This window comes from Pristiophorus japonicus, chromosome 19 (genome assembly GCF_044704955.1).
Source record: "Pristiophorus japonicus isolate sPriJap1 chromosome 19, sPriJap1.hap1, whole genome shotgun sequence".
NCBI lineage: Eukaryota > Metazoa > Chordata > Chondrichthyes > Pristiophoridae > Pristiophorus > Pristiophorus japonicus.
The window spans coordinates 30,022,829-30,036,158 of NC_091995.1; positions in this window are offsets into that span (position 1 = coordinate 30,022,829).

The window sequence follows — 13,330 nt, forward strand, 5'->3', positions numbered from 1 at the left end:
CGCAAGAACTGCCCCGCCTCCAAGGCTGTCAAACCACCGAAGGTGGCCAAGGCTGGCGCCGCCGCCACCCCTCCCCCTATTTGCATCCGCATGCCAGGAGCTGTAGGTGCGCGGACATTTTCGGGTGCCTTTGGTTTCACGGCCTCCGGCGGGGGGGAGGGAGAGCAACCGATTGGAAAGAAGGCACGGAGGAAGGCGGAACATCTCGAGGTGGGTCCCCTCAGTGTGCCAGACAGCTTGAACACCGCGCTCAGCCCGGGGTGCCCTGAGCCCGTGACCGAGCCCTTGACCAATATCACAGAGGAGATTGGGCGCGGTCAAGAAAACAAAAATGGGGGGGTGGAGCGGGAGGCCTCGGCAGACATGGAGGTCTCCCTTCCTCCGCGCACCCCCAGGAACAAATGAATCGCCGCTCCAATGAGGCAGAGGGGGAACAACATCCCTCCGCGGAGGAGTCAGTGCCCGCCGCGTGTCCCCCGTCCCCCACCAGCGCTCCCAAACTGCGCGGTAGGCGAGAGGAGTCTGTCCCCGAGGAGGGTGAGACAGTCGAGGCTGCCCAGCCTCTGCCTCCCGGGGATGGCGTGGAAGATCTGCCTGTCGTGGGGGGCGTGGGGCCAGTGGAGGAATGCGTAGCCGCCGGGTCGAGCGTCCCGGGGACTGAGGCGGGCGGGGCCGAAAAGGCCGAACCTGAGCCCGCCCAGCCAATATCCAACTTCCGCCGGGATTTGCTCGACTTGGCAGAAAATGAAAATTTTAATAATTTTACAGAACATCCACATGCTGGGCCGGGGGGTGGCGGCGCGGAGGGGGAAGAACACCAACCCTCGCCCCCTATTTTGGAGCTGGGGTACTTGGAGGACCCGGAATCTTTGTTTGAACAGGTCTCTCCGAGTTCGCCGGTTCCTGGGGCGGAGGAGGAACCCCTTCCGCTGTCGCTTCCCGACCAGGCACCGCTTTTAAAAGAGCCCAGTGGGGACTCCTCTGCCGACGATCCTGGGGGTGGGATCGGGGCAGAGCCAGAGTCGGATGGAGTGGCCGGGCCATTTGCCGTACCTCGTGCGGTCGACGGTCCGGCTGCTGCCGGCGACCTCCCGGAGGGGGACGGGGACTCGGTGGGGGACGAGGGAGATGATCTCGAGTCCATCGCCAGTGAGGTGTTGGATCTCCTCGTGCCCGCCGCTGAGACCCCCTCATTCCTGCAAAGGAACTCTGGGACTTTTTGGTCCAGAGCCAGGGTCGCCGCTACCGAGCCCATCTGGCCCTGGAAAGATGGTCCGAGCCGGGGCTGCTCGTCGCGTCTGTCCGCGCCGCCGCTAAAACCATGGCCACGGGCGGGCCCTTGTGAAAGGCGCAAGGCCTTGAGCTGCGCCGGCTCAAAAGTTTCCTCGCTGGGCTGCTGAAGGAGTGGAGGTCAACAAATGACTCTACTCCCCCCGCATAAAATGGTTAGGTCGAGGTTGCACTATGCTTTTGTCCTGAAGATAACCATAGCCAGCCTCAACATCAACGGCGGCAGAAAGGCACGCCATAGATTTAACAATGTTTTCTCCTGCGGGAGGGGAAATATGCGGTGTGCTTCCTGCAAGAAATCCACACCGTTCTGGGAGACAAAGCCACGTGGCTCCTGGAATGGCAAAGAGAGGTCCGCATGAGCCACCTCACCGCCACGTCTTGTGGGGTGGCTATCTTGCTGGCCCCGCATTTTCAGCCGGAGATCTTGAGGTTCGAGGAGCCCGTGCCAGGCCGCTTGCTGCACGTCACGGTTCGCCTGGGGGACGTGCCGCTCCATCTCGTGAGCGTGTACGCCCCTCTGGCTGGCCCGCAGCGAGCGCGCTTCTTCGAAGAAGTATCCGCTCTTCTTGGCTCCGTCGACGTCGGCGACTGCATTGTCCTCGGGGGCGATTTTAACTGCACCCTCGAGGCGAGGGACCGCTCCGGTGCCCCGCAGAGCATGACGGCGATGGAGAAGTTGAGGGACCTGGTCGGGTCCATCGACTTGGTGGACGTCTGGCGAAATCTCCATCCCGACTCCAGTGTCTTTAATTGGGTGAGGCCTGGAGTAGGATGGTCCAGAGTCGACCGCCTTTACGTGTCTCGTGCGTACGTTTCCTGCGTCCCGGCGGCCTCCATGCGGCCAGTACCGTGTTCGGACCACCACCTGGTGTGGGCGGAGCTCACTTCGCTCCGCGCGAGGACGGGGTCCACGTACTGGCATTTTACAAACTAGCTGCTGGAGGACGTGCGGTTCCAGGACTCGTTCCTTTGTTTCTGGGCCGACTGGAGAAGGAAGCAGGGGGGCTTCCCCTCCTTGAGGCTATGGTGGGACGTGGGCAAGGCTCACATCCGCGTCTTCTGTCAAGAGTACGCGAGGGAATCGACCAAGGGGTGAGCGGCCAGGGTCGGGCGCCTAGAAAAAGAGATGCTCGACCTGGAGTCCCGTCTCGGTCAAGTCGTCGAGGACCCGGCCCTGCGGATGGTGTACGAAGCGAAGAAGGCCGCGCTGAAGGACCTGCAGCTCGTCAGGTCCCGAGGCGCGTTTGTGAGGTCGCGGATATGATTCCTGCAGAATCTGGACCGCGGCTCACCCTTCTTCTACTCGCTGGAAAAAAGACAGAGTGCCCGTAAGCAGCTCTTGACACTGTTGGCCGATGACGGCTCTCTCGTCTCGGATCCGGAGGGTGTCAATAACAGGGCCCGTGAACATTATGGGGCTCTGTTCTCTCCGGAGCCGTCCAGTGAGGAAGCGCGTAGAGTGTTGTGGGAGGACCTGCCGAAGGTCGGTCGGAGGGCGCCAAAAATCTGGAAGCTCCGCTAAGCCTGGCGGAGCTGACCGGCGCACTCGACCGGCTCTCGAGGGGAAAAGCCCCGGGGCTGGACAGGCTGACTGTGGAATTCCACAGGGCATTCTGAGATGTCCTGGGGGGCGACAACATGCGGGTCCTGGGGGAAGGTCTGGCAACCGGGGCGATGCTCCTCTCTTGGCGCAGGGCAGCCATCGTCCTGCTGCCTTAGAAGGGTGATTTCCGCCTCCTTAAGAACTGGCGCCCGGTCTCCCTCCTCAGCACGGACTACAAAATCTTCACCAGGGCGATGTCTGCTCACCTTGGCGCCATGCTGGACCACATGATCCACCCCGACCAGTCCTACATGGTCCCGGTCCGGACAATCCACGATAACATCCATCTGGTCCGGGACCTCATCCGTCATTCCCAGGAGGCTGGTCTGTCGGTCGCCTTCCTATCTCTCGACCAAGTGAAGGCGTTCGACACGGTGGATCACGACTATCTGTTCGGAACTCTGCGCGCTTTCGGGTTCGGGACGCATTTCGTCACCTGGATCCGACTTTTGTACGCTGCCGCGGAGTGTCTGATAAAGGTTAACGGGTCCTTGACGGCGCCCCTTCGCTTTGGGAGAGGTGTGCGCAAGGGATGCCCCATGTCCGGCCAGTTATAAGCCATCTGCGTGGATCCTTTCCTGCGCCTTCTGCGGACAAGGTTGACGGGACTGGCTCTGCAAGGGCCGGGCGTGGAGATCGTCCTCTTGGCTTGCGCCGATGATATGCTCCTCGTGGTAGAGAATCCCGCTGACCTGCGGAGGATGCATGAGTGCAAGGAGATTTACTCGGCCGCATCCTCCGCCAGGAACAACTGGGGGAAATGGTCCGGACTCCTGGTGGGTCAGTGGCGGGTGGACTCCCTGCCGGAGGAGCTCAGGACTTTTGCAAGGAGCACGACCCATCTCTTCTATCTGGGAGTCTACCTTAGCCCCGACGGGGAAGCCTGGCTGGCGAACTGGCAAGAGCTGGAGGCCAAACTCGCCGCTCGCCTACGGCGCTGGACTGGACTGCTCCGAGTGCTGTCCTACCGGGGTCGAGCGCTAGTATAAACCAGCTGGTGGCCACCATGTTGTGCTACCGGCTGGTCACTTTGACCCCTCCCCCTGCGTTTGTCATCAAAAGCTGGTGGACTTCTTCTGGAACAACAGAAAGCACTGGGTCTCTGCTGCGGCCTTGAGTCTCCCGCTTGGGGAGGGCGGTCAGTCGTTGGTGTGCGTCAGCACCCAGCTCGCGACTTTCCGTCTTCAGACCGTGCAGAGATACCTTTACGTTGAACCCCCTCCTCGGTGGCGTGCTCTGGTGACGTATTTCTTCCGCCAGCAGGACTGCCTCAACTACGACATGCAGCTCCTGTTTGTGAGCTTGGGGGGCGTAAGGACCGCCTTCCAGGAGCTGCCTGTCTTTTACAAGGAACTCATCAGGGTCTGGAATAAAGTCTCCACCAAGCGCAGCCATCCACCGGCCGGAGTAGCGGCTATCCTGCAGGAGCTGCTGCTCGGGAATCCGTACCACCACGACCGAGGTTTTAGGTGGCGGTCGGACGAGAGGGCTGTGGCTGGTGAGGTGACCAGGGTCAGGGACCTGCTCGATGGTGCAGGAGCGGGCTGGAAGGCGCCAGACACGCTGGCGCGGCGCCTAAATTCTGCCAACGTCCGCCGCGCGGCAGATGCCATCGAGTCGCTAAAAACAGCACTGGGCCCCGACTCTGTTAGGTGCATCGAGAAGGCTCAAGCACGTGGGGAGATCCCGTCCGAACTGCACCCCGTCCGGATGGAATTCCTCATCGGCACGAAACCCCGGAACCTCCCTCGGGAGCCGGCGCCTCACAACTTGAGCCACCTCGAGCAAATCCCCTCCGTGCCTTTCAGTTCCGTGCAGAAGGGTTTCCTGTACGGGCTGCTCCTGCACACTCTCAACTTTGCCATCCTCATCTGCCGTCCGGACGTGCCATGGCGTACCATCTAGCCGTCCGGAGGAGGCGGGGGTCCCCGATAGAGGGCACTCTACGCGGCAGTCCTCCCACTATTTATCGGGGACTTGGCCTGGAGGGTGGTGCATGGAGCAGTGCCACGCAATAAATTTTTAAGCCGGTTCACGGGCTCCCAGGCCTCCTGCAATTTCTGCAGTCTGGAAGAGTCCGCGTTCCATGTTTTTACCGAATGCACGAGGTTGCAGCTCCTGTTTTATTATTTAAAGCGGTTGCTCCTGAAATTCTGGCTGCACTTCAGTCCCACACTCCTGATCTTTGGGCACCCTGTGCGGAGGGGAGCCGGTAGGTCCGAGCGCTTCCTCGTAGCACTGCTCCTGGGCACGGCCAAGGGTGCCATCAGCCGGTCCAGGCAGCGGGCGGTCGAGGGGGTCATTCAGCCTGACTGCCTGCCTCTCTTCCGCGCGTACATCCGCGCCAGGGTGTCCTTAGAGATGGAGCACACGGTGTCCAGCGGTATGCTCGCGGCCTTCCTCGTGAGGTGGGCGCCGGAGGGACTGGAGTGCATCGTCACCCCCGGCAACCAAATTTTAATTTGATTTTATGTTTTAAAGTTTAATTTGTTTTAATTGCCGGTGCTTTTTTAGTGTCCCCCTCCCCTTTTATAGGGGGCACTTGAAGGAAAAAACATGATTTTAATGCCCCCCCCCAAAAAAAAAATAAAAACAAAAACACAAAAAAACAAACAAACAAAAAAAGGGGCCTGGAACATGTTTGGTGTGTCCCCAAGATCAGGATGCCACGATTTAATGTTTTAAGTTTCCTCCCAAAAAGTGTTCTGTGGACCAATGGTGGAGCGTTGGAGGCGTGGCCTATTCAGTTGGAGCTGTGCTGTGGTGATAGGAGGAACTCCCTGTTGTTGCTCCTGTCTGGAAAGCCTTTGAGAGACGTGCGAAACAGCCCAGGAAGAAGAGGGAGGGGCTTACTTCATTACAATCCATCCAGAGGGAGAGGAGGAGAGCTGAAAATTCAACAACTTTATTACATCTACAGAGAGTTGGAGAGAGGGGGAAAAAGAACAACTATCCAGTGTCGAAGGAGGGAGAAACTTCATCAACCAAAGGTGGGTGTGATTTGGTGCATTTCCCGAAGGACATGGTTGTATCGGTGGGGGGAGGAAAGAAAACCATTTAGAGTACCGGAACATCGCGGGGTGTGTGTGTGTGTGGAAGTGAGTGTGGGGGTCTTGATAAATAACTAGGCCCCACACACCACTGAAGCACCCCTCCCCATTGCCTAGCCTGGGATAGCTGGAGCTACCTGGCTGAAGACTGATTAATTACCGTATTTAACCTCATTGGGACTGTGTGCCTGGGTGGCTCCAGCTACCCCAGGTGAAGATATCTTCTCCCCCCACCCGAAGACCATCTACAAAGACTGTGTTTTTTGCCATCTGGGGGGTGCACTCCAAGAAACACCCACCCATCGCTGTGAGGGGAGACCTGCCCTCGCAGCTTCGCTCTTTCCCACCCATCTCTCTCTCTCTGTCACTCTCTCTGTCTCACCCCTCTCTCTCTGAGAGCCCCTTTCCTCCTTAAATTAAAGTTAAATTAAGACAACTGAGCAAAGAGAGCAAGGCCCCTCCCCATTCTTTAACTACGGGAGAGGTGTGCCCCATTAAGATCTCCCTCTGCTCAAAACACCAACGAGGCCAATTAAAAACCATTAAGACTGTGACTTTGGGGTGGGTGTAGCCCTTAAAGAGACACTGTGATTGCGACCACATCCACGCCGGTGGCAGGGCCTGCAGAGACATATACGTAGGCGGCGTCCACATCCACGGCGCCTCCTGCGCCTCCTGCTGCCCTGCCACCATTTAAACTAATTGCAAAAAAACATGGGGTCAAGAGCTACACTCACTCCACAATGAGCATTGAGGAGGTGGGCACCAGAGGGACTGGAGTGCATCATCACGCCCGGCAACCAAATTTTAATTTGATTTTATGTTTTAACGTTTAATTTGTTTTAATTGCCGGTGTTTTTAGTGTCCCCCTCCCCTTTTATAGGGGGCACTTGGAGGGAAAAAAAGTATATAATTTTCGTGCCCAGAAAAACTAAAGAAAAACAAAAACACAAAAAAAAGGGCCTTGTAAATGTTTGGTGTGCCCCCCAGATCGGGGGGACACAATTTAAGAATTAATGTTTTAGTTTCCTCCCAAAAGAGTTCTGTGGACAAATCCTCCAAGATGCCTTTGTTCATCTTCACTTATTAAGTGGCCTACTGCTTAATATGTATACCCTCTCCTTATTAGTCCTCTCACAGTGTATCACCGAACACTTCTCTGAATTCATTTCCATTTTCCACTGCTCTGACCACCTTACCAGTAGATTGCTATCCTCCTGCAGCCCATCACTTTCCTCTTCATTATCAACCGTGTAAAGTCCTTATTCGACAGCATGAAACCACACGAGGCACATTCCAGGGAGAAGGCCACTCCGTGACCGTAGCTCTTTATTACAGGACTCCAGAAGTGATGACCCTGCGTGGGACATCCCTTTATATACCTGTGTGATCAGGTAAGGAGTGTCTCCCACAAGTTCACCCCCTGTTGTCAAGGTGTGCATCTAAGTTGAGTGTATACAGTAATACAGTAGTGTTACATTGTAGTTACAAACATGACAAACTGCACAGTCAATTTTAGTGTCTTCTGCAAACTTCTTAATCATACTCCCTATATTCAAATCTAAATCATTGATATATACCACAAAAACAAGGGACCCAGCACTGAGCCCTGCAGAACCCCACTGGAAACATCCTTATAGTCACAAAAACATTTATGAACCATGACGCTTCGCTTCCTACCTCGAAACCAATTTTGGATCCAACTTGCCACTTTGCCCTGGGTCCCATGGGCTTTAACCTTCGTGACCAGTCTACCATGTGGGACCTTATCAAAAGCTTTGCTAAAGTCCATATACATTACATCATACCCACTACCGTGATCGACCTTCTTGATTACCTCCTCAAAAAATTCTATCAGTTTAGTCAAAACACGATTGTCCCTGAACAAATCCGTGCTGACTGTCCCTAATTAATCCTTGCCTTTCCAAATGTAGATTTATCCTGTCTTTCAGGATTTTTTCCAATAATTTTACCACCACTGAGATTAGGCTGACAGGCCTATAATTACTCAGCCTATCCCTTTCTCCCTTCTTAAATATTAGCAGTCCTCCAATCCTCCATGCCCAGATCCAAAGAGGACTGGAAGATTATGGTCAAGACCTTTGCTATTTCCTCATATACTTCGCTCAGCAGCCTGGGATGCATTTCATCTGGGTCTGGGGACTTCTCTAATTTCAAAGCTGCAAAACCCCTCAATACTTCCTCTCTCACTATATTTATTTCATCCAGAGTATCACACCACCTCAATATCAGTATCTGCATTGCCACTTTAAATGTGAAAACAGATGCAACGTATTCGTTAAGAACCTTACCAACAGCTTCCGCTTCCATACAAAGATTACCTTCATGATCTTTAACAGGCCCTATCCTTTCTTTAGTTACCCGCTTATTCTTAATATATTTATAGAACATCTTAGGGTTTTCCTTAATTTTACTAGTCAATAATCTTTCGTGCTCTCTCTTAGCATTCCTAATATCATTTTTAATTTTGCCTCTTAACTTTCTATATTACTTTAAAGATTCTATAATATTTAGCCGTTGGTATATGGCATAGGCGTCCCTTTTTTTCTTTTTCCTCCCCTGTAAGTCCCTCGACATCCAGGGAGCTGTAGATTTATTATTCCCAACCTTTTTCTTTAAGGTCACATGTTTGGCCTGAGCCTTCTGGACCTCTTACTTCAATGCCTCCCACTGTTCCGACAATGATTTGCCCACAAGTAGCTGTTTCCAGTCCACTGTGGCCAAATCACTCCAAAACAACCCCCTCTCGTGTTGGACTTGCTACATACTGAATAAAAATGTTCTCTTGAATGCATTTCAAAAATTCCATACCCTCTATGCCCTTCACACTAAATTTGTCCCAATCAATATTTGGATAGCTAACATCCCCTACTATTACTACCCTAGAGTTTTTGGACTTCACAGCAATTTGCCTACACATTTGATCCTCTATCTCCCTCCCACTGTGTAGTGGTCTATAGTACACGTGCAGTAGTGTGATCGCCCCTTTTCTATTTTTCAATTCAACCCATATGGCCTCATTTGATGATCTCTCTAACAAATCATCCCTCCTCACTGCTGTAATAGTTTATTTAATCAGTACAGCCCCCTCCCTTTTTACCCCCTCTCTATCTTGTCTAAAAATCCTGTAACAAGGAATGTTGATCTGCCAAACCTGCCACTCTTCCAGCCATATTTCTGTAATGGCTATAATATCATACTCCCAAGTGTCTACCTGTGCTCTTAGCTCAGCCGCCTTATTCGCTATACTCCTTGAATTAAAGTATATACCATTTAGCACGGGAAGACCTCCTTGCTTACTACTTACTTAGCCTTGTTTCCTCTGTCTTACAGATTTGCTTTCTATGTTGAAAATAATTTTTGCTCGGAAAAATTAAATCATTAGCAATATTGGAATTAGAATTTTGAGACATTTGAGGTGATTCTCTTTGTTAAATATTTTGTTTGCACAGGAACATCTTGGGTTAGGAAACTTTTTTTGTTCTGAAATAAATTTAAACACAATCTAAAAAGCTGCTTTCTCTGATGAGGGACAGACGTGCTCAAGGTGAGGAGTCGAGATAAGATGTGGAGGTAGCCTTGAAAATGTATTGTGAGCACTTGTGTCTCTAATGTTAAGACACTATTAAAACTCTCACTTGTTTTTCAAATTGAAATTTACGTGTAAAATTACTGAATTTTCATAATGACCTCAAAAAATGTTTTACTCCGCCTTCTTATAAATCGAGAAAGAAGTTAACCCTTTCTCTAACAGTTGTTTCTTATTTCAGCAAGGTGCCACTTTTGAATTGCTGAATGACATTTTAAAGATATCGGGCATAATTGCTGTGCATAAAGAGAAATGTTTGTGGGGAATTTGGGTTGTGGTTCCTCCTGCACCATGCTTTACGGGTCTAACAGGGCCTGTCTCAAACCTATATTCAATGGAAACCAACTGTAAATGAGATACTTAAGTACAAGCTCCACAGTTATGTGGCACAATATATCAACACACCCATAGTATTATTTCACATGCTCGGGTAGTTCTCCAACTTTAATGATAGTTTATTTGAGATATACATATATATACATGCAGCAGTACGTTGATGCATAAGTCAAAACCATACCAAAATTCAGACAGGACAAAGTTAGTGTCATAAAGCGTATGGGTATCGGAGGTAGTGAATTGATCTGGGCATACTGCTAATCCAGATTAAGAGGGCTAGCCAATATCATAATAAAATGAAAAGTTGGAAAGAATTCCTCTGCCTCAAGTAAGCATCGTAGAGGAGACCCGAGGTGGGGGAAGATCAAGAAAGAACTCAAGAAACAGAGGATACCCCAGGCGGGGCAGAATTGGTACACCAGAACAGTGACTTCAATTTGAGTAAGGGGTCAGAGGTTGTTCCTCTCCATGAAAGGAATAGACTATAAGAAATGGGGGAAATCTTAATTTCTACGTTTCACTACTAACAATTCCCAAATCAAGAAAGCAATGATCGACGACAGAGAGAGATTATTGCTCTAGGGAGTAGCAATTGGTCGGAAACTACATATATCTGGGACAACAACCTTTGTATAGAATGATTTCTATGACAATCTTACCTATTCATATGATATTAACATTTATTGTATTAATTGTGATATGTTATCTGCGGTGTGTAATCTGTAAAGTTTCTATGCGCATTATGGCTATGCATAACTTAGATTTACTGCAATGCTTGTCAGAAAATAGATTTAAGATAGTCGAGGAATCACTGTTTAAATCATTTCATGCTCAACGTGTGGCTTGCAAGAAAGATTGTTATTAAAGATTCGTATGCATATTCAATTGTAGTCATTGACCAAACTAATCTTACCCATGATTCTCTGTGGACATGAGAATATTAGAGGTTGATCAAATGGACGCAAGAACAGTTTTGACTAAGCTCATATAACAAGAGTCTGAGCCTGCGAGGGAAGGTCACATTATTATTATACAACATGGAAATTGGAGTTTGTCCAGAAAAAATAACAGTTAGGATCAAGAAGCATAAATAAGGCAGATTCCGATGAGGCGAATGCATTTTTAGACACGATAACAGGGTCTGTAAGTTTTTTGGAAAATTACTGTAAGCAGGCGTGGTCAAGATCCGACGGCTGGCCTGAGCGACAATGGTATTTTGACAATTAGAACCAACTAAAAAGGTGATTTTGTTAAAAACCATATATGGACAATGTCAAGCCAAATCTTTGATAAGAAATAGGTTAAAACATCAATGCTCAAAGAATACCTTCAAACAGAGATTGCTGGGAGAGCAAAGAACAGACTGAAGGTAACATCACCTGTGTCCAAGAGATTCCAGTGACCAAGGACTGTGAGCTTTCCATTCAATTGTCGTCTTTTGTTAAGTGTATTATGCTGTAAGCTTAATAAATCTTGATATATTGCTAAAACGTACTGAGTGCTGCCTATTCGGTGTCTTGTCCTAAAACCATTAAAAAGTACAAGTATGCCAATTCCATGCTCTGCATATGCATCTGACATGACAAATCCGACGTGGCCGCATCTCTAGCTAAAATGCTGTACCCAAGCAAATTAGTATTTTGCACTCCATGAATATTTTATGGCTGTCAGCTGTGCCTCAGTTGGTAGCAGTGTCGCCTCTGCTTCAGAAAAATGTGGGTTCAAGGTGCACTCACAAGAATTGAGCACATAACTACTGCCCCATCGCCAACCTCACTTTCCTCTAACAAATCCTTGAACATATTATCGCCTATAAAATCCGTGCCCACCTTTCCCATGATTCGATGTTTGAATCCCTCCAATCCGGTTTCAGCATCTGCCACAGTACCGAAACGGCTCTCATCAAAGTCACAAATTATATTCGTTGTGACTGTGACAAAGGCAAACTATCCCTCACCGTCCTTCCTGATTTGTCTGTCGCCTTTGACAGTTGATCACTCTATCCTTCTCCAATGCCTCTCCACTGTCGTCCAGCTGGGTGAGACTGCACTTGTCTCATTCCATTCTTATCTGTCTAATCGTAGTCAGAAAAGCACCGAGAATGGCCTCTCTACCCGCCAGCGTATTGTTACCTCTGGTGTCCCTCAAGGAGCTTTCCTTGGCCCCTTCCTATTTCTTACCTATATGCTGCGCCTTGGCGATATCAACCAGAAACACAGCATCTGTTTCCACATGTATGCTGATGACACCCAGCTCTATCTCATGACCACTTCTCCTGATCCCTACACAGTCCATAAACTGTCAGACTGCTTGTCCAACATCCAGTTCTGGATCAGCAGAAATTTTCTCCATTCGAATATTAGGAAGACCTAAGCCATTGTTTTTGGTCCCCGCCATTGATTCCATCCCTCTCCCCAACTTTTGTCTGAGGCTGAACCAGACTGTTCACAATCTTGCTGTCATATTTGACCCAGATAATGGGTTTTCGACCACTTATCTACAGCATAACTATTTCCACCTCTGTAATAACGCCCGTCCGCAATGTAGTCCCCTTTCTTTAAGCACAGTACACTCGTTTAAGACACTACTTCCTCACCCTCAATCTGTATTACAAATTCAACCATACTGTGATCACTCATTCCGAGAGGATCTTTTGCTCAGAGATCGTTTATTATTCCTATCTCATTACACTGGACCAGATCTAAGATAGCTTGCTCCCTTGTAGGTTCTGTAACATACTGTTCTAAGAAACAATCCCGTATGCATTCTATGAATTCCTTCTCATGGCTACCCCATGTGATTTGATTTGACCAATCGGTATGTAGGTTAAAATCCCCCATGATTACTGCCGTTCCTTTTTCACACGCCTCCATTATTCCCTTGATTATTGTCCGCCCTACCATGAAGTTATTATTTGGGGGCATATAAACTACGCTCACCAGTGACTTTTTCCCCTTACTATCTCTAATCTCCACCCACAATGATTCAACATTTTGTTCATTAGAGCCAATATCGTCTCTCACAACTGCCCTGATATCATCCTTTATTAACAGAGCTACCCCACCTCCTTTCCCTTCTTATCTATCCTTCTGAATTGTCAGATAATCCTGCGAGATTGCGAGAGGGATGGAGTACAAAAGCAGTGAGGTCCTGCTGCAACTGTACAGGGTATTGGTGAGTCTGCACCTGGATTACTGCGTGCAGTTTTGGCCACTTTACTTAAGGAAAGATATGCTAGCTTTGGAGGGGTTACAGAGACGATTCACAAGGCTGATCCCGGAGATGAGGGGGTTACCTTATGATGATAGATTGAGTAGACTGGGTCTTTACTTGTTGAAGTTCAGAAGGATGAAGGGTGATCTTATAGAAATATTTAAAATAATGAAAGGCATAGACAAGATAGAGACAGATAGGTTGTTTCCACTGGTTAGGGAGACT